The sequence below is a fragment of the Lissotriton helveticus genome, chromosome 1_2 (assembly GCF_964261635.1).
Source record: "Lissotriton helveticus chromosome 1_2, aLisHel1.1, whole genome shotgun sequence".
Taxonomy (NCBI): Eukaryota; Metazoa; Chordata; class Amphibia; order Caudata; family Salamandridae; genus Lissotriton; species Lissotriton helveticus.
In genome coordinates, this window is record NC_136058.1 from 169,358,364 (window position 1) to 169,384,981 (window position 26,618).

Sequence of the window (26,618 nt, forward strand, 5' to 3'; positions counted from 1 at the left end):
GAGCGCTCAGCAGTGTGTGCTCCACCCAGGGGTCGGATTCAGACCCAGGAAAATTTCGGCAAACAAAAGAGGCGGCACAATCAGGAAATGTTTTAAGCCTTTTTAATCAAGACTTCACCCCACCAATGCGTTTCAGCCAACACTGGCCTTGCTCACGGTTGGTTAGTCCCTCCTCAGTGTTGTTATTTGTACTATCCCATATCTAGCCATTTATGAAGCATTGTGGGAATTGTAGTTACATTACTTTTTGTGAAAAAATGAAAAAAGAAGAAAGACAATGTGTGCTTTTAGATTACTGCATATATGTGACTAATAGTTCACTGTGGCTTCATAATAAAGTATAAACAATTTCTGGGTATAGTACCCAAATCTTTCATTAGTGTTCCTCATTATTTCAGTCATGTTCCAAATTAAGGGTGTAGTACCCAATGTCATATTGAGAACATTTTATTTCAGATGAATATGTAGATCCTCTCCAAAATTCATCCATTTCGGGTGTTTTGTTGTTGAGCAACAAATCTCATGCACTTCAAAAAATGTTGTATATATTATAGAATGCAAATGTGGAATGAAGTACGTGGGATGTACAACTTGAATGTTAAAAACGGATTTTGGAACACATCCGGGCGGTGAAAAACTCTAATATGCCACAGCAAAACACATGAGCATTTGCCAAAATGGAGATTGGAGACAAATGCAATTTTATGGGGCAAAAATGCTGGACAGAATGGAGAGAGGTGGAGATGTGGTTCGAAGACTGCGGCAAATGGAGTCACGCATGATAGTCAGACTCAGAACAAAACACCCGAAAGGGATGAATTTTGGAGAGGATCTACATATTCATCTGGAATAAAATGTTCTCAATATGACATTGGGTACTACACCCTTAATTTGGAACATGACTGAAATAATGAGGAACACTAATGAAAGATTTGGGTACTATACCCAGAAATTGTTTATACTTTATTATGAAGCCACAGTGAACTATTAGTCACATATATGCAGTAATCTAAAAGCACACATTGTCTTTCTTCTTTTTTCATTTTTTCACAAAAAGTAATGTAACTACAATTCCCACAATGCTTCATAAATGGCTAGATATGGGATAGTACAAATAACAACACTGAGGAGGGACTAACCAACCGTGAGCAAGGCCAGTGTTGGCTGAAACGCGTTGGTGGGGTGAAGTCTTGAATAAAAAGGCTTAAAACATTTCCTGATTGTGCCGCCTCTTTTGTTTGCCGATATATAAATATATATATACATATAGGGACTCTCATTCGCACATATGTCGGACCTTTTAACTTTTATTTGGGGGAAGACTGTGAGGCATTCGGAAGCAAAATAAGGACTGGATGGTCAGCAGTGACGTGGTGATCCCTCCTGAAAGCGCAAGGGCGCATTGCTCATTACATTTTGTCAACGGTTAGCCTTAACCGTAGGGGGAGATCCGCCTCGCCAGTCTGCCTCTGCTTAAAAGTCCATGAGGAGAGCCGTTGTGCCCCGAAACGCGTCAGACCTTTTAACTTTTATTTGGGGGAAGACTGTGAGGCATTCGGGAGCAAAATAAGGACTGGATGGTCAGCAGTGACGTGGTGATCCCTCCTGAAAGCGCAAGGGCGCATTGCTCATTACATATATATATATATATATATATATATATATATATATATATATATATATATATATATATATATATATTATACAACAATCGCCCTGAAACTTTTATTTTAAAAGGAGCACTCGACCATGCTCCCAACCATCAGGTCACTTCTGCCTCTTTGCAGCCTGCCCCTCGGTTTGCCATAAAAACTCACTGATGCCGACGTGTTTCGAGGCATGTCTCGCCTCTTCATCCAGGGCTCAAACAAACATTGACGGCTTAACTCCATTTCCGGTTTATATTCAAATTTCCCCCAGTGGGCCTGGCTTCACATATTCATTAAAGCATGATGGATTTTGTAGTCCTTGGAGTTAAGATTGGTGACATCCTTTAGTAAGTTCAAAGTCTTGTTTTTCATTATTTTCCTTTGTGTAATTTCCTTCGTAGGATAGTCAACCTCGGGGCACGCTATTCATTTGCATATGGAGCGTGGTGCTGCTTCAAATAGAATCGTTCCGCTCTGCAGTCTTCCCAGTGTCCGGAATGGTGTTCCTTTTCACGGCCAGGCTGCTGTGGAAAGTTAAATATTATACAACAATCGCCCTGAAGCTTTTAAAAGGAGCACTCCACCATGCTCCCAACCATCAGGTCCCTTCTGTCTCCTTGCAGCCTGTCCCTACGTTTGCCATAAAAAATCACTGATGCCGACGCGTTTCGAGGCATGTCTTGCCTCTTCAGCCAGGGCACAAACAAACATTGAGGGCTTAATTCCATTTCCGGTTTTTATTCAAATTGCCCCCAGTGGGCTTGGTTTCACATATTCATTAAAGCATGATGGACTTTGTAGTCCTTGGAGTTAAGATTAGTGACATTCTTTAGTAAGTTCCAAGTCTTGTTTGTCATTATTTTCCTTTGTGTAATTTCCTTCGTAGGATAGGCAACCTCGGGGCACGCTATTAATTTGCATATGGAGCGTGGTGCTGCTCTGAGTAGAATCGTTCCGCTCTGCAGTCTTCCCGGTGTCTGGAATGGTGCTCCTTTTCACGGCCAGGCTGCTGTGGAAAGTTAAATATTATACAACAATCGCCCTGAAGCTTTTAAAAGGAGCACTCAACCATGCTCCCAACCATCAGGTCTCTTCTGCCTCTTTGTAGCCTGCCCCTCCGTTTGCCATAAAAATTCACTGATGCCCACGCGTTTCGAGGCATATCTCGCCTCTTCACCCAGGGCAGAAACAAACATAGAGGGCTTAACTCCATTTCCGTTTTTTATTCAGTGGGCTTGGTTTCACATATTCATTAAAGCATGATGGACTTTGTAGTCCTTAGAGTCAAGATTAGTGACATCCTTGAGTGAGTTCAAAGTCTTGTTTGTCATTATTTTCCTCTGTGTAATTTCCTACGTAGGATAGGCAACCTCGGGGCACGCTTTTGCATATGGAGTGTGGTGCTGCTCCGAGTAGAATTGTTACGCTCTGCAGCCTTCCCATTGTCCGTAATGGTGATCCTTTTCACAGTCAGGCTGCTGTGGAAAGGTAACTATTATACAACAATGGCCCTGAAGCTTTTAAAAGGAGCACTGGACGATGCTCCCAACCATCAGATCACTTCTGCCTCTTTGAAACCTGCCCCTCCATTTGCCAAAACAAAATTCACTGATGCCGACACATTTCAAGGCATGTCTCGCCTCTTCATCAAGGGCACAAACAAACATTGAGGGCTTAACTCCATTTTCGTTTTTTTTTTCAAATTGCCCCCAGTGGGCTTGGCTTCACATATTCATTAAAGCATGAAGGACTTTGTAGTTCTTGGAGCTAAGATTAGTGACATCCTTTAGTAAGTTCAAAGTCTTGTTTGTCATTATTTTCCTTTGTGTAATTTCCTTCGTAGGATAGGCAACCTCGGGCACGCTATTAACCCCTGCCATGCTCATGACGAGCTCAGCTCGTCAATAACAATGGGACTTAAGGGAGTTCAGCACCAAGAGTGAATTTTGCTGTAGCATTCAAGGTGTTAATTTGTATATGGAGCGTGGTGCTGCTCCGAGTAGAATCATTCTGCTCTGCAGCCTTCCCACTGTTCGGAATGGTGCTCCTTTTCACGGCCAGGCTGCTGTGGAAAGTTAAATATTAGACAACAATCACCCTGAAGCTTTTAAAAGGAGCACTTGACCATGCTCCCAAACATCAGGTCACTTCTGCCTCTTTGCAGCCTGCCCCTCTGTTTGCCATAAAAAATTCACTGATGCCGACACGTGTCGAGGCATGTCTCGCCTCTTCACCAGGGCACAAACAAACATTGAGGGCTTAACTCCATTTCCAGTTTTTATTCAAATTGCCCCCAGTGGGCTTGGCTTCACATATTCATTAAAGCATGATGGACTTTGTAGTCCTTGGAGTTAAGATTAGTGACATTCTTTAGTAAGTTCAAAGTCTTATTTGTCATTATTTTCCTTTGTGTGATTTCCTTCGTAGGATAGCCAACCTCGGGACACACTATTCATTTGCATATGGAGCGTGGTGCTGATTCGAGTAGAATCGTTCCGCTCTGCAGCCTTCCCAGTGCCCGGAATGCTGCTCCTTTTCACGGCCAGGCTGCCGTGGAAAGTTAATTATTATACAACAATCGCCATGAAGCTTTTAAAAGGAGCCCTCGACCATGCTCCCAACCATCAGGTCACTTCTGTCTCCTTGCAGCCTGCCCCTCTGTTTGCCATAAAAAGCACTGATGCTGACGCGTTTCAAGGCATGTCTTGCCTCTTCAGCCAGGGCACAAGCAAACATTGAAGTCTTAACTCCATTTCCGGTTTTTATTCAAATTGGCCCCAGTGGGCTTGGTTTTACATATTCATTAAAGCATGCTGGACTTTGTAGTCCTTGGAGTTAAGATTAGTGACATCCTTTAGTAAGTTCAAAGTCTTGTTTGTCATTATTTTCCTTTGTGTAATTTCCTTCGTAGGATAGGCAACCTCGGGGCATGCTATTAATTTGCATATTGAGTGTGGTGCTGCTCCGAGTTGAATCGTTCCACTCTGCAGCCATCCCAGTGTCCAGAATGGTGCTCCTTTTCACGGCCAGGCTGCAGCGGAATATTAAATAATATACAACATTCGCCCTGAAGCTTTTAAAAGGAGCACTCGACCATGCTCCCAACCATCAGGTCACTTCTGCCTTTTTGCAGCCTGCCCCTCGGTTTGCCATAAAAATTCACTAATGCTGACGTGTTTCAAGGCATGTCTCGCCTCTTCATCCAGGGCACAAAAAAAGATTGAGGGCTTAACTCCATTTCTGGTTTTTATTCAAATTTCCCCCAGTGGGCCTGGCTTCACATATTCATTAAAGCATGATGGATTTTGTAGTCCTTGGAGTTAAGATTGGTGACATCCTTTAGTAAGTTCAAAGTCTTGTTTGTCATTATTTTCCTTTGTGTAATTTCCTTCGTAGGATAGTAAACCTCGGGGCACGCTATTCATTTGCATATGGAGCGTGGTGCTGCTTCAAATAGAATCGTTCCGCTCTGCAGTCTTCCCAGTGTCCGGAATGGTGTTCCTTTTCACGGCCAGGCTGCTGTGGAAAGTTAAATATTATACAACAATCGCCCTGAAGCTTTTAAAAGGAGCACTCCACCATGCTCCCAACCATCAGGTCCCTTCTGTCTCCTTGCAGCCTGTCCCTACGTTTGCCATAAAAAATCACTGATGCCGACGCGTTTCGAGGCATGTCTTGCCTCTTCTGCCAGGGCACAAACAAACATTGAGGGCTTAATTCCATTTCCGGTTTTTATTCAAATTGCTCCCAGTGGGCTTGGTTTCACATATTCATTAAAGCATGATGGACTTTGTAGTCCTTGGAGTTAAGATTAGTGACATTCTTTAGTAAGTTCCAAGTCTTGTTTGTCATTATTTTCCTTTGTGTAATTTCCTTCGTAGGATAGGCAACCTTGGGGCACGCTATTAATTTGCATATGGAGCGTGGTGCTGCTCTTAGTAGAATCGTTCCGCTCTGCAGTCTTCCTAGTGTCTGGAATGGTGCTCCTTTTCACGGCCAGGCTGCTGTGGAAAGTTAAATATTATACAACAATCGCCCTGAAGCTTTTAAAAGGAGCACTCAACCATGCTCCCAACCATCAGGTCTCTTCTGCCTCTTTGTAGCCTGCCCCTCCGTTTGCCATAAAAATTCACTGATGCCCACGCGTTTCGAGGCATATCTCGCCTCTTCACCCAGGGCAGAAACAAACATAGAGGGCTTAACTCCATTTCCGTTTTTTATTCAGTGGGCTTGGTTTCACATATTCATTAAAGCATGATGGACTTTGTAGTCCTTGGAGTCAAGATTAGTGACATCCTTGAGTGAGTTCAAAGTCTTGTTTGTCATTATTTTCCTCTGTGTAATTTCCTACGTAGGATAGGCAACCTCGGGGCACGCTTTTGCATATGGAGTGTGGTGCTGCTCCGAGTAAAATTGTTACGCTCTGCAGCCTTCCCATTGTCCGTAATGGTGATCCTTTTCACAGTCAGGCTGCTGTGGAAAGGTAACTATTATACAACAATGACCCTGAAGCTTTTAAAAGGAGCACTGGACGATGCTCCCAACCATCAGATCACTTCTGCCTCTTTGAAACCTGCCCCTCCATTTGCCATAAAAATTCACTGATGCCGACACGTTTCAAGGCATGTCTCGCCTCTTCATTCAGGGCACAAACAAACATTGAGGGCTTAACTCCATTTTCGGTTTTTTTTTCAAATTGCCCCCAGTGGGCTTGGCTTCACATATTCATTAAAGCATGAAGGACTTTGTAGTTCTTGGAGCTAAGATCAGTGACATCCTTTAGTATGTTCAAAGTCTTGTTTGTCATTATTTTCCTTTGTGTATTTCTTCGTAGGATAGGCAACCTCGGGCACGCTATTAACCCCTTCCATGCTCATGACGAGCTCAGCTCGTCAGGAACAATGGGACTTAAGGGAGTTCAGCACCAAGAGTGAATTTTGCTGTAGCATTCAAGGTGTTAATTTGTATATGGAGCGTGGTGCTGCGCCGAGTAGAATCATTCTGCTCTGCAGCCTTCCCTCTGTCCGGAATGGTGCTCCTTTTCACGGCCAGGCTGCCGTGGAAAGTTAAATATTTTACAACAATCGCCCTGAAGCTTTTAAAAGGAGCACTTAACCATGCTCCCAACCATCAGGTCACTTCTGCCTCTTTGCAGCCTGCCCCTCCGTTTGCCATCAAAAGTCACCGATGCCGACGCGTTTCGAGGTATGTCTCCCCTCTTCGTCCAGGGCACAAACAAACATTGAGAGCTTAACTCCATTTCCGGTTATTATTCAAATTGCCCCCAGTGGGCCTGGTTTCACATATTCATTAAAGCATGATGGACTTTGTATTCCTTGGAGTTAAGATTAGTGACATTGTGGAAAAGTAAATTTTGCCATGTTCTGTGTCCCTACGTGTCCTCCATCTTATGTTATGTGTGCATGATTAAATATGCATATGTATCCCCACGTTTGATTAAAAACGCAATTACAGTTGTGTCCATTACTAGTATGCCAGTTTCCAGTTCTCGTGAAAGCTACGAGTATCAGGCCTATGTAAAGTTACGTTGCCACGTTTCTCAGTGTGCACGTTATTTTATTGTAAAGTCCCCGTTTCTAGGCCTCAAAAGGGCCCGGACACCAGATTCAGCTCCTGTCTCCTGAACCCTCGCTGAGGAGCGATACAGCCCCCACCTGTATCCTCGACCCTTCACTTACATCCTGCCTCGCAGTGCCCGGCTCAGCCTGGCTCTGCCTCTGAGTCTGCCAAGAGTATGTTATGATTCTAGTTATCAGTCCAGCCCTCCTTCTCTGCATTCCTAAGCTACTGAATCGTATCAATAGTTTCCGTCATTGTCTAGCCTTTACGTCTCCATGTAAGAGAAATACTGCATTTAATGGTCATTTAATATTCTTCATCACGCACTACATGTAGAATAATGCATGCTCCAGTCTTAGAGTCTGTTAGCCTTTACCCCGATAACTTTTGGATTCTATCAACATGTTCTCTAAACATCAGATACTAGATACTGTTTAGGTACATGTCGCCCTGACTCTCCAGACTTCAGTCTCTGCTCCTAGCACAGAGTTCATAGCCCCCAGCTTCTCCTAGTAACACGTCATTGTCAGTTTGCGCGCACCATTAGGTTAGAGGTCCCGGCTCCTTAGGTAGCCCCCTCCATGTTTCCGCCCCAATTATGACATATTCTGTTACGTTTGCATCACATGTCTATGTATACGCCCCTGTTACACCCATTTTCACCCTTATCTTTCGCGACTGCTATTGACCACACCCACTGCTCCGCCTATCGTATGTATTGTAATGCAACTGTTTTTAGTATATATGTTCGTGTATTGTTATTAAATGTTAGCGCGCTCATCCCAGATCCTGCCCGGCAGCTGTCGGGGCCCCCCTGTCAAGCGCTGCCATCCTATTCCTGTGCAGGTTGTCCTGTTCCTGTCCTTATGCTGTATTAAACCTGCAAACTCCTACTACCTCGAATCTTGACTCTTATTTATTGAGCTATCTGTTATTGCTATGCCTAGTCAAACCTAGATCCGGTATTATTTATTTATATACCACATAATGGCGCCCGAACAGGGACTTGCCCTTTCCCCACGCGCCGGTGAAGCCACGCCGGCCCCCTGACCCTCTGCAGCCGTGACCGAACCATACCGGCCACGTGCAGATATTTCTGCTTCAAGTATCCCTCAGGCCCACGGAGGAGATGGAGGTGGCGGTCCAGCATCCAGACGAGGCGGTGGAGGAACGCGGCGAGTCCCGACCAGAGCCCAAGCCGAGAGTCCAAGGTCCGAGGTATCCGGAGGCCCACCCGTAACTGGAGTCCGAAGTTCGTCCGTCCGGCGTCGAAGCAGTCCAGTCCAGTCCGAGGCCTTCCGTTCTTGCTGCCCGGTGAGTACCATTGCTGGGGTAGTATCTAGACAGGGTCAATCTAATTGACTCTGGTCCGTGGGTTGGTGGTACACAGACCCCCAAACGAAGTGTCCACTTCGGTGGATGCGGGTCCTGACGTGTCTCTTTATGAGACCGGTAAGTTTCGTACTGTTTCAGCAGTGCATCTAGTTTCTGTCCTAGTCCATTCTGTTCTCGAGAAATTCATGTATTCTGTTTCCAGTATTCCAGGTAGTATTCTGTTCGAACTGTTATTTTAAATATTCTTCATGTATTTTAATGTCGTGGTATGAATGTGAAGTAATTATCGTGTTCATTGTGTATTGTATTGTGTCTAGATTACAGTTCAGTCATGCCCTTATTCTCGAAATTACGTCAGTTAAAAACCAGAAAAGGTCTGCTAGAAGCAGCAGTTCCTGTTCCGCCTAGGGACAGTCCAGGTCATTTTATGTATCAAAAGCATGGCATAAGTGCCATATTATATCTAGATTTATGGGTAGAGTATACCAAAGAGTTAGAAGAAAAGTATAGATGGCCTGTATCAGGCACATGGGATGCCGAGTGCATCATGCGAGTAGAAGAAGCATTATGGAAAAAGAAAGCCAGACAGTCACAGAAAGATGCCATCGAGCTATGGCGCAAAAAATCTCATAAAAGAACCGAAAAAGAAATCAGAAAGTCAGAACTAAGTAGAGAATCCTTAGAACGAGCCCAAGAAAGGGAACTAATCGAGATAGGTGAACGAGTTAAAACAGAACAGTCAGACAGACAGAGGCATGCCCTTATTAAGGGTATGTATCCTCTTCTTGCCGAGGGCTTGCCAAAAGCGACCCCGGAGGCATCCAGTAATTTTCCGCCACCACTAGTTCCGACTAAGCTACGTCACAAACCGACCGCAGCTGATATTTTCATCTCGTCCTATTTGGACGACACAGTCCCGGAATATGCAAATCCTGTTCCGCCAGCTCCTGTAAATAATGTAAATCCTGCTCCTCCAGTCACCGGAGTACCTGCCACGGTACCCCCGGTCCAGCCTACATTACAATTTCCCGCCGCGCTGGTACGAAGAGTATCAGTCGACGATTCCAGTTTAGGGGCCGCAGGAGGAGGTCCTCCTGGAACCCCGCCGCCACACAAGCGTTTAACGTTAGTCGAATTACATGCACAAGCGTCACAGCGTACGCCCAGACATCAGTCTGTTGCAGAAATAAGAAAAGCCCTTACCGAATGTGGCTATGACCCAGTCCCAGGCGAGGATAATATGGTTTTATATTCATTACGCGTAAGAAAGGTGACCGAGTATCTAGTCACCCTACCAGATATGAAAGAAGATCTAGATAGAATATATCGTTTCATCCGTACAGGGGATGATCCAGAAAGTATTAGTGACGTCATGTCTCAAAGGAAAGTTGAGATCCAGCTCATGTTATTAAAGTTCTTGATTAATTGTCTAATAAGAGAACAAGATTCCCCGACTAAAGATCAGGCCGAAATGAAAATCCTGACAAGGTGGAGTGATAATATAGCCGAGGGTAAACACAAGACTATCAGTAGTATAGAGAGTATGTACAAGAAAATCCGTAAGGAAATAATAAGGTTACACGATCAACGTAAGGCAGCACAAGTAAGCGAAAAAGAAAATGACTCTGCGGAAGAGGTAGAGGACGAGAATTCCGCCAGAATAGCGTATGTAGGAAAATCTAGATTTCCAGATCGCCATTTACGCCTAGAACACAAGCCAACTTTCCACCATCCAGCCCCAGAACAAGGTTCTCTAGAACAAGTATTTCAAGCTACCGATCACATTCTGAAGTCACGAATCGGTTACAGTGAGTTAAGCACTATGCATGAACAAGAACTAGCTCGATCAGCAATCCGATGGATTACTGATTCTACTACTTTTCCAGACGAAATAGTGGCACAAATGTTTCTGAAATTGCCCCCAGCCGAGCAACGACTGGTGGGTATGTATATGATCCAGCACCTCATTACTTTGTATGAGGGTCAACATTCTGATCCAGGTCCGTTACACGATGTCCTGAACGAGTTACTCCAGTATAGATGGAAAGGTTTAGGTACCGATTTAATTAGTGTCATTCTAGAACAGCGCCACAAATATAGTATGTTTTTGAACCCGCATTTTGTTCATGTCTCACCTCCAGAAAGTAAACCGTTTTACATAGACAGACAGAATCCGTTACGAGAAGTACACCCAGTTAGGACAACAGATGGTGAAATGCAACGAGTGTTTGTTTACACTCTGATTACAAAGATGGAACTCTTAGAGATGAAAAAGTTAATTCCCTGTCATGATAAAGATCCAGCAGGGTTCCACCGAGAATTAAAAGACATGCTCCGTATGGGAGAATACACGTATCCAGATATAATTAAAATGTTAAAAGTCTTATTGCCCGCAGGGGTATACGAAAAACTCAAGGAAAAAGATTGGGAGGTGGGAGAGAAAAAGATCGATTGGGCAGTTCTAGAAGCTGAAGATAAGATACGAGTACCAGGTACCGGTCTAGGAGAGAAATGTAAAGAATTACCTGAACTGTTAATACAAGTTTTGCCCAGATTATTAGCAACTAAAAAGGAAGACTGGGATGCAATCTCAGCCTGTAAACAGAAACAAGATGAAGACACTAGTGATTTTTATTCTAGATTTGAGAAATGTTTTATCATAAACAGTGGCCTCAAGACGAGTAGCGAGTCATACCCTCATCTTTTTGTTACTAAATTAGTCGAGAATTCAAGTCCACAAGTTAAGAATCGAGTTTTGAAAGTCGAAAGTACCTGGCAAGCTAGTACCCCGTCCCAGATGTTACAGATGCTCCAATATCACCAGAATAGAATCAGAGAAGAGCAAGAACACGAGAGAAAACGTATGAAAGACACGAAAATGAAAGTACTAGTTGCACAATCTGTTCCTCAAGACAGTCAGAAGAGGGGTCCGAATCAAGCCAGTCACCCTGCAGCTCCCGTTAAAGGGAACTGCAATTATTGTAAACAGCCAGGTCATTTTATAAACGAGTGTGCAGTTCTGAAACACAACATAGCTACCGGTAAGACTAAAGAAAGACCACGTCCGCCTAGACAAGAACAAGTTTCACAGACTTCTCAGCCACAGAATGCACAACAGACAGTTCCAGCACCGCAGCCTATTGCTGCAACACAGCATGTTACACAGCAGATGTACCAGTATGCACAGTCCGAGTATCCAGAGTATCAGCCATATTCATGAAACAGCCTAGAGAGGGAGGTAGGCTTGCCTCTCATCGAGATACCTGTAGATCAAGAGGGTCCCTATGTTCATAGTCAAGTACTAGGGAAAGACAGAAAGTTTTTGACTGATACAGGGGCAAGTAGGACCACCATCAGTCACGCCGAAGTTCCAGGGGCTCCACTCTCAGGCTCTAGAAATGTTTCCCTTGGATTTTCAGGAAAGCCTATTGTAAATGAGATATCTCAGCCAGTTACTCTAAAAGTAGGTCCATTGTCCCGCACTACTGATCTGTTACTTACAAAGTCATGTCCAGAAAATTTATTAGGCATTAAAACACTGAAAGAATTAGGTGCAGTTATTTGCTGCTCCCCCGAGGGAATACGATTGTTCCTACGTGACTTCAAGGGTCACTATGTATTACGAGATTTTGATCCGAGATTGTCTAATGTCCCGCAGCATCTATGGGCGCAAGGTCCAACTGATGTTGGTTATATGCAAATCACACCCCATCGTGTGACTCTCAAGACAGGTGTAGTGTTACCACGAATCAGACAGTACAGATTGCCACCTGAGGCTGTAGCAGCCTTATCCAAAATTATTGACGAGCTCATCGCTCAAGGAGTAGTTGTAGAAACTGACTCCAATGTATGTAATTCTCCGATCATTCCTGTCATGAAACGTACTGATCCGAATGCACCCCCAGTATATCGATTAGTGATTGACCTACGAGAACTCAATAAATGTATTATTCCCCAGTACCCAGTTGTCCCAGATATCTCTTCCCTATTGACAGCCATTGATTCAGAAGCTTCATTTTTCACAGTCATAGACCTCAAGAACGCGTTTTTCAGTGTCCCCATTCATCCAGACAGCCAGTTCCTTTTCGGATTTTGTTTAAATGGAAGGAGCTATATGTTCACACGAGCTCCTCAAGGTTTCACAGAAAGTCCTAGTATTTACAGTCAAGCACTTAAGAGACAACTAGACAATATTCACATGCCAACTGACACTGCCCTGCTCCAGTATGTCGATGATCTACTGATCACAGCCCGTTCTGAACGTGCTTGCGAGCGAGCATCCCTTACAGTCTTGTATTTCCTTGCCGAGATGGGGCACAAGGTGTCCCCTTCTAAGCTTCAATTCTGTGTCCAGCAAGTGATCTATTTAGGCCACTTACTGTCCAAGAGGGGTAGGCAGTTGACACCTGACCGTATCCAGTTAATAGCGAGTCTTCCTCAGCCCAAGACCCAGAAGGAGGTACGTGCTTTTATCGGCCTCACTTCTTACTGCAGACAATGGATTCCTCAGTATGCATTTCTAGCTAAACCACTGATACAGTTAACGACACAGGAGGCAGCCGTATCGACTGTCCTCCCTTGGACATCTGAACATACAGTTAGTTTCAATGAGTTAAAGAAAGCTTTATGTCAAGCTCCAGTTCTAGCAACACCGAACTACAGTAAGCCTTTTACACTTTTCGTCACAGAACGCGAAGGTACAGCATTATCTGTTCTTACACAAGATCAAGCAGGACAATACAAGCCCTGTGCTTATTTTTCGAGCACATTAGATCCTGTAGCCCAGGCTCTGCCTGCGTGCCTCAAGTCAGTTGCAGCCACAGCACTAGCTATCAGACAAAGTGATTCCATAGTGTTAGGACACTCCTTGACAGTACAAGTTCCACACTCCGTGGAAGTTCTTTTGAACCGAACACAAACTCAGCACTTGACGATTGCACGTTTAACAGGTTATGAATTGACACTGTTCCAGCTACACATAGAAATCAGACGCTGCAACGTTCTAAATCCTGCTACACTGTTACCGTCAGTTAATTCAAATCCTGCCACACACGACTGTGTGGAAGTAGTCAACATTACGACAAAACCAAGACAAGATCTGACAGATATTCCATTACCAGATCCAGACCTGACACTTTATGTGGATGGTTCATGTATGAGAACAAGTACAGGAGAACTAGTAGCCGCGTATGCAGTGACTACTGACACTGAAGTTATTGAAACACACCGTATTGACACCCTGTCTGCTCAAGCAGCAGAGCTAGTTGCTCTGACACAAGCCTGCATACACGCCAAGAATCTGAAAGTTAATGTTTACACAGACTCACATTACGCATTTGGAGTCGTACATGACTTTGGAGTGCTCTGGCAGGAGAGAGGTTTCATGACTTCTCATGGAACCAAGATTCAGCATGGTCTCCTTATTCAGGCTCTGTTAGATGCTATACATTTACCGACATCTATTGCTATCATGAAGTGCAAAGCACATACAAAAGTTACTGACATTATTTCCCAAGGTAATGATCTAGCAGATCGCACAGCCAAGCTTATAGCACAGACTCCAGACATTTCAGTTAAGCCAACACAGACACATACTCCAGATCCGACTATCTGTATGACAGTTAAGGACCCCACTCAAGATGTCATAGATATCCAGTTACATGCTACTCCCGATGAAATCAAGAAATGGTCCGAACAAGGAGGGGTCCAGACAGATCAAGGATGGTTAACGAAGGGTAGAACCACATGGTTTCTCCCCGACTCTATGGTTCAAGTCATTATCAATACCGCACATAGTCCAGCACATTTAGGAGAAAAAGCTATGTTAGATAGTATCCAGAACATTTGGTTCAACAAGCATTTACGAGCTGCAGCCAAGCAGAAAGTCCGTACCTGTATGATATGTTGCCAGTTTAATCCAGGTAAAAGTGTGCCGGTGGAACAAGGTGGATTCCAACCTCCTGACCACCCTTTTGAAGTCCTCCAGATGGATTATATTCAGATGGAGCGATGTCGAGGTTTCAAGTATGTCCTTGTAGTTGTATGCGCTTTGTCCAGGTGGACAGAAGCATATCCAGTCCCAGATTACACAGCCGCGACCACTGCCAAGCAGTTGGTTCGTGAGTTCTTCCCCCGTTATGGACTCCCTAGAGTCGTATATTCTGATAACGGCCAGCCATTCTCATCTGAACTCATGAAACATGTTTCCCTTTTGTTAGGGTACCAGTGGAAGTTCCATTGTGTACGCCACCCTGAAGCAGCTGGTCTAGTAGAGAGACATAATCAGACCCTGAAAATCCGTATTGCAAAAGTATGTAAAGAGAAAGGTGTGGACTGGTTAGTAGCTCTGCCAGTTGCCCTATTTTATATGCGCATGGTCGCACATTCCAGATCAGGTCTGTCCCCTTATGAGGTCGTATTTGGCCGCCCCCCTAATATGTGGGGTACACCTAGACCTCGAAGTATTACCGATGTTTCAAGTAATATGCTGACAGATTACCTAGCTTCCTTGATGTCTGCCCTACACTCTTGTCGTTCACAGGTTGCTGCCGCATTTCCAGACAATACCGAGGTGGCACCGCATGAAATCGTTCCCGGATCCATGGTTCTTGTCCGAAATTTTGATCGTTCAAGTCCGCTGGAGCCTCGCTGGAAGGAACCCCGACAGGTCCTCCTGGCCACCCGTACTGCCGTCAAGCTGGAAGGCAGGAAGGGCTGGGTGCATCTGTCTCATGTGAAAATTTTTTATGGATTGAAACCAGTTTCAAAGAACATTTCCGAGCATTTAAAAGACTGCCAAAGTACTATTCTTAAGGACTGTCCCGCAAAAGACATTGCTACGAACCCTTCCCTGTTAGAGAAAACTCCGCAGCAGGAGTATAAGCTTAAACTAAGGTCTAATAAAATAAGTCAGCCAGTTTGATTGTCTAAGTCCTCCCCTAGGTGAAACGGTTAGACCGGTTTCTGACATGTATATAATAGACCCCCACAGAGAGAGAGTTAGTGAGAACTCTAAAAGTTGCACTATTATTTTATGTTTTCTGCTATATTTCAGCATTATGATTTCCTGCACCAGTTATGCATTTTATTTGTATTTTCCAGTTTCTCATGTAAATAAGTCTTCTAATGTTACAGTAGAGCACACGTTTAGTGATCTGCCTCCTCATGAACTCTCTTATCGCCTCGCTATGCGTAACAATTCTTTTATCCGCATGTTACATTATTCACACCAGACCAGCAATGCCACTAATTGTTGGGTGTGTGGTCGACTCCCCCCTTTCCAGACACCGAAGGGAGTTCTACCACTCTTTCCGTATCCCTTTTCACATAATGGTTCGTGTGGAGCATGGTCCACGTTAACATCATCCTCAACAGATATGTCTTTTCTTAACAGTACATGTTTCCCAGACAAGCAAGGTCTTCCCCACAGAACAGGGTTAGATCTCGAAAACGAAGTTTACAATTTAGGAAATTATTCTTCGAATTTCATGGTCCTGAATGTTCAGTCTGATACTACTCCAGACTTACCTGCTATTTCAGTACTACCAGTCAAAGGCGAATTATGTGTTAGAAATTATGGTTCCATACATGTAGGACATAGTGATTGTACTACTATTGTCAAATATAGTGACAGTGGGAAATCTATTTTCAAAGCTTCACGTCATTCTTATTTTATTTGTGGTCAAACTGCATATGTTCGTCTGCCCCTCGATTGGGAGGGAACCTGTTACATTGCCTTCCTACTGCCACCAGTTTTCCTAGCCCCACCTGACTATCATAGGAATTCCCTCCTAGTACATACTAGACACAAGAGAAATTTCCCGATTGTCGATTATACTGAAACTGCTCTAGAACAATACATAGATATCAATAAAGGTGTCTTCCCCTACTTAGGTACTGTCGTGAATAGTAAACTGATACGTAGATTAACGAGAACCCTTGAAGCAGTAGTGATCGAGACTACTTCTGCTCTAAGTAACTTAACCGAAGAACAATCCTTTATGAGAATTGTCGTGCTCCAGAATCGTCTCGTCCTTGACGTCATACTGGCCGATAGGGGCGGGGCATGTAGAGTCATCGGATCTAGTTGCTGCATTTTCATTCCTAATAACGCACCTTCTGTTTATTCAGCTATAACCAGACTCCATAAAATTGCCCATATGTTACACCAAGATCCAGGCACCTGGACATGGTCCGGTTGGTTCTGGAATATAATTTCCGCCTGGGGATGGAAAGTATTGTCATTTCTGGGTATTGCAGTAGCGATCATATTCAGTTGCTGCCTCTGTTTACAATGTGGCCCTGCAATTTGCGGCATTTGTGCTACATCTTGTATTCCTAGTCCCAAGTCCCGTCCTAAATCCCGTTCCAAGACAATTCAAGACGAGCAAATGATACTGTATGAAATGATAGATGGTATCATGAATATTGATGTTTCCTGATGGAAACGTAGTGACAAGGAGGGAATGTGGAAAAGTAAATTTTGCCATGTTCTGTGTCCCTACGTGTCCTCCATCTTATGTTATGTGTGCATGATTAAATATGCATATGTATCCCCATGTTTGATTAAAAACGCAATTACAGTTGTGTCCATTACTAGTATGCCAGTTTCCAGTTCTCGTGAAAGCTACGAGTATCAGGCCTATGTAAAGTTACGTTGCCACGTTTCTCAGTGTGCACGTTATTTTATTGTAAAGTCCCCGTTTCTAGGCCTCAAAAGGGCCCGGACACCAGATTCAGCTCCTGTCTCCTGAACCCTCGCTGAGGAGCGATACAGCCCCCACCTGTATCCTCGACCCTTCACTTACATCCTGCCTCGCAGTGCCCGGCTCAGCCTGGCTCTGCCTCTGAGTCTGCCAAGAGTATGTTATGATTCTAGTTATCAGTCCAGCCCTCCTTCTCTGCATTCCTAAGCTACTGAATCGTATCAATAGTTTCCGTCATTGTCTAGCCTTTACGTCTCCATGTAAGAGAAATACTGCATTTAATGGTCATTTAATATTCTTCATCACGCACTACATGTAGAATAATGCATGCTCCAGTCTTAGAGTCTGTTAGCCTTTACCCCGATAACTTTTGGATTCTATCAACATGTTCTCTAAACATCAGATACTAGATACTGTTTAGGTACATGTCGCCCTGACTCTCCAGACTTCAGTCTCTGCTCCTAGCACAGAGTTCATAGCCCCCAGCTTCTCCTAGTAACACGTCATTGTCAGTTTGCGCGCACCATTAGGTTAGAGGTCCCGGCTCCTTAGGTAGCCCCCTCCATGTTTCCGCCCCATTTATGACATATTCTGTTACGTTTGCATCACATGTCTATGTATACGCCCCTGTTACACCCATTTTCACCCTTATCTTTCGCGACTGCTATTGACCACACCCACTGCTCCGCCTATCGTATGTATTGTAATGCAACTGTTTTTAGTATATATGTTCGTGTATTGTTATTAAATGTTAGCGCGCTCATCCCAGATCCTGCCCGGCAGCTGTCGGGGCCCGCCTGTCAAGCGCTGCCATCCTATTCCTGTGCAGGTTGTCCTGTTCCTGTCCTTATGCTGTATTAAACCTGCAAACTCCTACTACCTCGAATCTTGACTCTTATTTATTGAGCTATCTGTTATTGCTATGCCTAGTCAAACCTAGATCCGGTATTATTTATTTATATACCACAACATCCTTTAGAAAGTTCAAAGTCTTGTTTGTCATTATTTTCCTTTGTGTAATTTCCTTCGTAGGATAGGCAACCTCGGGGCACGCTATTAATTTGCATATGGAGTGTGGTGCTGCTCCGAGTAATATCGTTCCGCTCTCCAGCCTTCCCTGTGTCTGGAATGGTACTTCTTTTCACAGCCAGGCTGCCGTGGAAAGTTAAATATTATATATGTATATATATATATACATATATATATATACATATATATACATACGTTAGGACGGAGTTTCCATGTGAAAAGCATTTTTTGACTTATACTTATGACCTATAATTTTGGTGTTGTTTGACCAAACTTCATGAAATTTTCCACAAAAAGTGTCAAAGTAGGTTCTGTGTGTCATGGGAAGTTTGGGGGTGATCCGTTAAGTGGGGACTGAGAAATAGGGGTTGAAAATAAGGGTGCGTTTGTAATGGTAATTCTCATAGTTACATGTTGTCGACCCTACAGCCCGAAACCCTAGACGAAATGGCACCAAATTTGGATGAAAGGTCGATGCTGTTATGCAGATTGTGCTTTTTATTATTTGGTGCAAAACCGTTCAGTAGTTTTTGAGAAATTAAAGGTGAACAACATAGTAATGCTGTGATTACCTGGACACAACCTGAACAAAAAGTTGTGGCTGCTATTTTATAGATCAGGTACGCTTTCCAGGGCTGAAAATGTGTGTCAAAGCTAATATAAGAGGTCATTGTGGAGATACTCTGACCCCTTATTTGAGAAATTGGGGTGTTAGTGACAGAAATTATTCATCCAAATTGTTTTCATCATGCATGATATTCGTGACAGCGCTGCGATACCCAGCATAGCCCCCACAGTGTACCATCATAGGGACATTGCGACTATTACAATGTATTCGCGAAAATTGATGGATGGAAATAAAAAACAAAAAGTATATATATATCTATATACACTCACTCACCGGTCACAGTCACGGCTCATGTTCCTACTAACATATTTCACTCAGACACTCATAGAGTCACTCACTTACCCACTAATGCACTGACTCACAGACTCACTCAGAGACCCCTGTGTGTTCTCTTATAAGCATTCCTAGACTCATGTGCACACTTACAGATTCATAGTCAGTCTTTTACACCCAGTCACAGATCCACTCAGAGACTCATGCACCCAGTCACAGACCCACTCAGACACTCACACACCAACTCACAGATGGACTGAGGCACTTGTGTTGGTGGCAAATGAATTCCTGCTTTTGCTATGCATTTCCACGCGTCTTTGTGGTGATCGCGGGTTCCGATGTCCTCCCCACTCAAAACATCACAACTAAAATAAAAATTTGTTTTAGAGATAGTTTTCATTGAAACTCACTAGGAAAATATGAGTTTGGATTGTACAGTTATAATCCCCCAGTACCGAAAATACTATAATATGTGTGCATAAATGTGTTTTTCAGTCTGTAAGAAAGGCACAATTGCCTCGGGTGTCAACTTCATCGTGACTCCCAGCCTCACTGGGAACACAGAAAATAGGTTTTAGAGATTGTTGTAATAGAAACTCACTAGATAGACATGACTTTAGACCGCCACCCTGGGCTTCATGTAAATAAGTAGGGGTATCTCAGGCCCCTGCAGCCCCGGGGACCACCACCGCCCCCGGGCTTCATCAAAATAAGTGGGGGCTCTCAGGCCCCCCCAGCCCCAGGGACCACCACCCTGTGAAAATAGGTGGGGGCTCTCAGGCCCCTCCCAACCCCGGGACTGCCAACCCTCAGGGCTTCTTGAAAATAGGTGGGTGGAGCTCTCAGGCCCGCCCAGGCCCAGGGACCGCCACCCGGGACTTTTTTTTATAAAAAAATACCCTATGTGGGGGAGGCTCAAGTCCCCCCACATGCCCCGGGGACCGCCACCTCCCCGAGCTCTAAATATTTAAATTGGGGGGGTCTGTGATGGACCCCCAGCCCCAAATACCACCACCCCCTGGGGCTTTGTATATTGTGGGAGGGAGGCCGCGTGGCCCCCCTTCTGGAGCCTTGTCGTGGCTCTGGGGACTGCCACCCCCCAGGGCCGGCTCCTGCAGTGTCCCGGGACACTGTAGTTTGCTATGGCAGGGCGGGAGCCTCGCCACTCCTGCCCTGCCATAGCAAACTTGGTTTGAATTTTGAAAGAGAGAGCAGGAAAACCTCCTCTCTCTTTCAAAATTCAAACCAAATTGCTTTTCCTCACAGGGAGCTGAATCTTAGCATCTCCCCATGTGGAAAAGCAATGCCGGCTCCCGCAGGAGGCGGGGAGCCGGCGGGACCGTGGGGAGCCCCCCTCCACCAATAAATAAAATAATTTTAAAAAAATGGAAAGACACGCCCCGGGGATGGGGTCCCCAGGGCCATAAATGGCCTCAGGATGGGGGCCACGCAGCCCCCCTCCATTTAAATTTTAAAAAAGTAAATGGCCTTGCCCCGGGGGATGGGGTCCCTGGGGCCAATTATGGCCCTGGCGGGGGCCACACGGCCCCCTTCCAAATTTTTATTATAAAAAAAATAGAGCAGAAGCCCTGGAGGGTGGGGTCCCCAGGGAGAGTAAAATTAAAAAAGCAGGGGGGCCACATAGCCCCCCCTTCTTAAAAGAAAAGGGAAAAAATGACTGGCATCGTGCCGGAGGCCCCGCCCCCTATCAGCATCACTCTGCAAACACGCCACCTGGCACGTTTGCAGATGAGGAAATAATTCCCCTTGAATACTGGGGGTCCCAAGGGGCCAACTAGCCCATCAGGAACCTCCAGTATGCGCCAGGGGGCTGCGTTGCAGAGAGGTGTTCAGAGGCCACGCCCCTGTTGACACCTCTCTGCAACGCAGCTCTGTGGCTGTTACTGGGGGTAGCTGGTGGGCTAGTTGCACCCCAGGAACCGTCAGTATTCATGGGGAGTTAATCCCCAACTTAAAAAGCGCCACAGGGCGCGTTTGCACAGTGGTAAAGGGAGGGGGGGGGGCCGGAGTTCACATGTGTGCAAACACACCCCTGTGGCACAGTTTAAGTTGGGAAATTAATTCCTTGTCAATCCTGAGGGTACCTGGGGGCCAACTAGCCCACCAGGTACCTCCAGTAAGTGCCATGGAGCTGCGTTGCAGAGTATTGTAAAAAGGGGCGTGGCCTCTCTGCAACGCAGCCCCTGGCACATACTGGAAGTACCTGGTGGGCTAGTTGGCCCCAAGGGACCCACAGGATTGAGTAGGTATTAATTCTCTAACTTAAAACGCGCCACAGGCCGTGTTTGCAGACATGTCAACTCAGTCCACGCTCCCTTCCTTCACCACTGTGCAAACACGCCTGTGGCACATTTTAAGTTGGGGAATTAATTTTCTTTCAATACTGAGGGTCCCTGAGAGCCAAATAGCCCAACAGGTATCTCCAGTATGCGACAGGGAGCTGCGTTGCAGACAGGTGTTCAGAGGCCACGCCCCTTTTTACATTTGTCTGCAACGCAGCTCTGTGGCGCTTATTGGAGGTACTTTGTGGGCTAGTTTGACCCTAGGGACCCTCAGGATTCAAGGGGACTTAATCTCCCAACTTACACCGGCCACAGGGCACATTTACACAGTGGTGAAGGGAGGGGACAGGGCCTAAGGTGATGTGTGCAAACACGCTCTGTGGCGCTTTTTAAGTTAGGGAAAAAATTCCCCTTCAATCCTGAGGGACCCTGGGGGCCAACTAGCCCACCAGGTGCTTCCAGTAAGTGCCACTGCGCTGCGGTGCAGAGAGGTGGTGCAGGCCGTGCCCCTTTTTACACCTCTCTGCAATGGCGCTTACTGGAGATACCTAGTGGGCTAATTTGCCCCTAAGGACCCTCAGGAATCAGATTCAAGGGGACTTAATCTCCCATCTATAATGATATAAGCAATCGTAATTACTGTTCTGTTCCTTTAGAGTTCAAGATATATATTTATATCACATTCATTATAAACTAAAACAATATACCTTGAGGGTCGCGATTGTCATGTACACTCCCTTAAACATTAGAGATATTTTGAGGGGAACCTAAAACTCTAGGCGGCATACCTTGTTGGACCAGCTTCCAGGGACCAGCGAAGCCCCATCGCTCCCTTCCGCCGCCGCAATCCGAGACCAGCGGCCGCAGTGTGAGGGGGGGCGGTCGGCCCAAAACCACATTGCCCATACGCCCTAGCTGTGGAGCACGCCGCCCACGCAATCCCAGCGCCAGGAGGCGCCTCAAAAGGACTCTAGCACCGGTGGAGCGGGGGAACCTAAAACTCTCAGGGGCATACCTTGTTGAACCAGCTTCCAGGGACCAGCGCAGCCCCATCGCTCCCTTCCGCCGCCGCAATCCGAGACCAGCGGCCGCAGTGTGAGGGGGTGGTCGGCCCAAAACCACATTGCCCAGACGCCCTAGCGGCGGAGCACGCCGCCCACGCAATCCCAGCGCCAGGAGGCGCCTCAAAAGGACTCTAGCACTGGTGGAGCGGGGGAACCTGAAACTCTCGGGGGCATACCTTGTTGGACCAGCTTCCAGGGACCAGCGCAGCCCCATCGCTCCCTTCCGCCGCCGCAATCCGAGACCAGCGGCCGCAGTGTGAGGGGGGCGGTCGGCCCAAAACCACATTGTCCAGACGCCCTAGCGGCGGAGCACGCCGCCCACGCAATCCCAGCGTCAGGAGACGTCTCAAAAGGACTCTAGCACCCGCGTCGCGGGATCGCGCGCGGGTCGGCGCCGGGGAGAAGCCCGGGACACGGCTGGGACCGTCTTGGGACGTCCAAGGCCAGCAGAGGCGGGCTGGGCCACACCATTTTCACCCTTGGTTAGGATTTTATGGACGGTATAGGAACATTGAGCTGGTGATACCAATATACTGACCCGTCTTTGTTATTGTTCCAGCTCATTTCATTCTCACGTGAGTGTCTAGTGTTATCCACCCATATTTAGCTACCTATGGTCAATTGAGATCTATATATGGTTAAGTTGAATCTTAAAGCTTGTTCTGGGGTTGGGGGTGTAGGGACTCTGGACGCCTATCTTAGAAGGGCTGAGCACGAGGTGGCTAAAGAGATAGCTAATGTTCAAAGAAGATTATCATTGGACGCTCTTGTCCACCCACCTCCCAATTCGGCTAACATAGAGCTACTAAGCCCCACTATTACCCCACTTAATTTGACCAATGACTGTGCTATTTCCATCATATCCACTGATCCAATACAGGGTGGAATTTTGCCTCCTAACATACCACCTGGTGTTACATGTGCTGGTTCTAGTCCATTTCCCTCCCCCTTAGCAGCCCGTATTAGGTACCCGCGGGCACTTGTATCTACCAATAATTATATCCTAGGGGGAAAAAGAAAAGCTACTGGTATACCCAAGGGTAGTAGACATCAAGCTAAACAGCCTAGGAGCAAAAAATCTGCACCTGGGCTGGAGCACCATCTGGGTAATCCAGGCAAAGTTGTAAACCTGTATCCTGAGGCTAGTATAACTTCAAGTAATGTAAGAGGGATAGAGCCTAATATATCTAACCCAGGGGGGATTAAGCATGATCTCATGGATTACATTGAGTGTAGGCTTAAGGCACTTATTTCCCCCGTTTTAACTAAACTTGAGGAAATAGGTAATAGACTCTCCACTATTGAAACCAAATTACAACAGCAGGTAGTACCGTTACCTACCCCCAAGCTACCGGAAGCACCATGTTTGAACACTACTACACCTAACTTAACTGATCAGACAACCACCCGTCTAACCACTGCCACCCAGGCTAGAGTTATTAATGCCCTGCCTACAGCCCAACACCCAATGATTTCTAAACAAGTCGCCAAGTCAGGCCCTGTTGGCCCAGTGGGTAGTCTATATCCCCCGGATCAGGCCCCCCTTTCAAATTTCTCATTACATCTTCCTCCAGAGTCATGCTCATACACTGTCATCTTGGCAAATGTCCATAAACTAGAAGATGGAAAAACTGAACATTGGTCCGCCCTCAAAAATAAGGTGCTCCGTTTCCTAGGTAATAAAACTGTATTAGGTGAGCGTCTGCTTGACAACTTTAAAATGGTGAGAAGGGTTCCCTGGGTAGGGAAAACTAAGAAAACGTTGACTGGTGACTGTGTTGTGGTTAATTTTGGCTCTCCCAAACTAGTAAATCATATACTAAGGCAAACTGGTTCAGTCCTAATTAATCACAATCATGTCAATGTTCTTCCATTGGGGTATTTCTACACCCCCTCCTAATATTAGCACCCTCCCAATTGTTGAACGCCCTCTCTCAAACGTACCCACCGGCCATATTTCCCTAAGTAATAGGTACGACCTATTATGTTCCCTTGACCAAAATGATTGACTGATTGGTTTGCAGTCACCAGCCAATGCAACTTCTCCCATTGCCACTCATGAGCTCAGTCCACCAGTTCCCCTAGTGGCACAACCCTCAAGTTTGTGGATAGAGGGGGGATCCATAACTAATTCTGCCATTAGTGTGTTGTCCTGGAATGTGGCGGGCCTTCCATCTAAATTGAATAATCCTGAGTGGTGCCTATTTATTGAACAGCATGATGTATGCATGTTCCAAGAGACCTGGGCAAGATCCAAGCCTGCGAGTTTGGGCTTTGCCATATTTGATAAACCAGCTACCCACTTGGGCAAGGGGCGACCGTCAGGTGGTTTGTCCACTTGGGTTGGCACGCACCTAGGGTGCGAGGCTAAAGAATTAGTTACCGAATCCATGGACATTTTGTGTGTGGTCCTTACCTTGCCTGACGAACTACCTGTTGCCCTGATTAATGTCTATTCCTGACCAGTTGCAAGAGGTGCGACCTCTCTAACCCTGGACGCCCTGTCTGCCTTTCTAGAAACAATTCCCCCTAACACAAGGATGATCATTGGTGCTGATCTGAATACCCAATTTGAACCCCTTAAGGGTTTGGCACCTGACACTATATGTGAAGAAGATCATCATTGGTCAATCACAGAAACTAGCCTTCCGCCTGTTATTGCCTGGACCCCATTAGTACTGCAAACACATGCCCTTTGTTTAAAATTCTCACCCCGGGCTTGTAACGGCCGGTTTCCGGCAGGCACTGCCTCCAACGTTACATTTAATAGACTAGGATCCACATCAATTATTGATTTTATCCTTGTTGATACTGGCAGTTGGGATAGAGTTCTTGGATTCATTATTAGTCCCCGCAGTGATAGCGATCATAATGCCCTGCACATAAATTTCTGCCTATCAACGGGCAAAAACTAGGATTTAACGGATGGGAATTCAGTCCCTGCCCTAGTTCAAGTAAACAGAGGGAGAAGGGTACGCTGGGGGGACTTCACAATTTCCCAAGAAAAGCTGTCCAGCCTCTACCAGTCTGCACTCCCTTTTCTTGCTAAAGCAGACCTACTAGTTAACGAACCATGCTCTCTGGAATCTGGGCTAACTATCTCTGAAAACCATAAAGAACTAATGGATACTCTGGCTCCCTTTTTTGTTAACCATAGTAAACCAAGGGACAAGCCCAAACCTAGTCATCAATAGTTCAATGGCAACTGCAGAGCTGCTAAGCAAAATCTACTGAATGCAGTTAAGAGTAATAAAAGGTCAGATTTGTTGGAAGCACGGCCGCTTATACTAGGGAATTGAAACAGGCCAAAACATGCTGGGAAAACCAGAAGTGGGAAGATATTAGGGCAGCCCTGTTAGTACGGGATCTTAGAGCCTTTTGGAATTTGGTCAACGAGGGGTCTAGGAACCACAAATCTGCCATTGAGCCAAATATTAGCGAGGATGTTTGGGTTGCTCATTTGCAACCCCTTTATGCTCTCCCAGCTAATGGCCCTCATAATACAAAAGAGGGAGGCCAAGAAGAACTAAGAGGGGTCTCTGGGCCGCAAATTCGACTCAGTGAAGTTGAGTTTGCACTGGAAAAAATAGCACCTAATAAAGCACCAGGGTTAGACCGAATACCAGGAGATCTTTTTCACAGCGAAGTCTCAGTTTGGGGTCCATATCTTACTTTGTTTTTTAATGCTTTATTGGAGGGCATCCCCATGCCCCCGACATCGGCGGGGGCTGAAATTATACCCATTTTTAAAAAAGGGTCCCCACTCCTGCCATCGAATTATCGGCCTATAAGCCTTTTGAATGTAACACAAAAAATCTTCGTTCGTGTTCTCCTTGAGCGCTTACACGGATGGATGGAGGATCACAGCATTTTGACCCCACTCCAAGCTCGGTTTAGAGCACGGACATCTACGGTGGACCAGATTTTCAGACTGCAAATGATTCACTGGAAGATCGTGAGTATAGAGAGTGGCACTCTATACCTAATATTTGTAGATCTGAAATCTGCGTTCGACCTGGTCCCCAGAGAGAGGTTGTGGTCGATCCTTTTGG

General features: G+C 45.6%; 1 long non-coding RNA gene across 4 annotated transcripts in view; it reads left to right on the forward strand.

Moving 5' to 3' along the window:
* LOC144807812 (uncharacterized) overlaps positions 1-26,618 on the forward strand; it is a 176,216-nt gene that overhangs the window by 88,611 nt on the left and 60,987 nt on the right. The gene's annotated exons all lie outside the window — the stretch shown is intronic.